Here is a 206-nt window from a genome sequence, read left to right on the forward strand (position 1 = left end):
TATACATATTTCGCTTTCCTTCGAACTCGGCCTTTTTAGAGAGGACCAATATGAATAACTAAAACAAACTCGTTTCCCCAGTTCCATTTACAACTCAAGGACACATGTAATTGAGTGTGTAGTCAAATTAATTAAGGTATTAAGAATTAAATTTTGAAAACTTAGATTTCGGACCCTTATCATGTGTATTTATATATATGAGGCTG

Source organism: Penaeus monodon, chromosome 29, assembly GCF_015228065.2.
Source record: "Penaeus monodon isolate SGIC_2016 chromosome 29, NSTDA_Pmon_1, whole genome shotgun sequence".
Classification (NCBI taxonomy): domain Eukaryota; kingdom Metazoa; phylum Arthropoda; class Malacostraca; order Decapoda; family Penaeidae; genus Penaeus; species Penaeus monodon.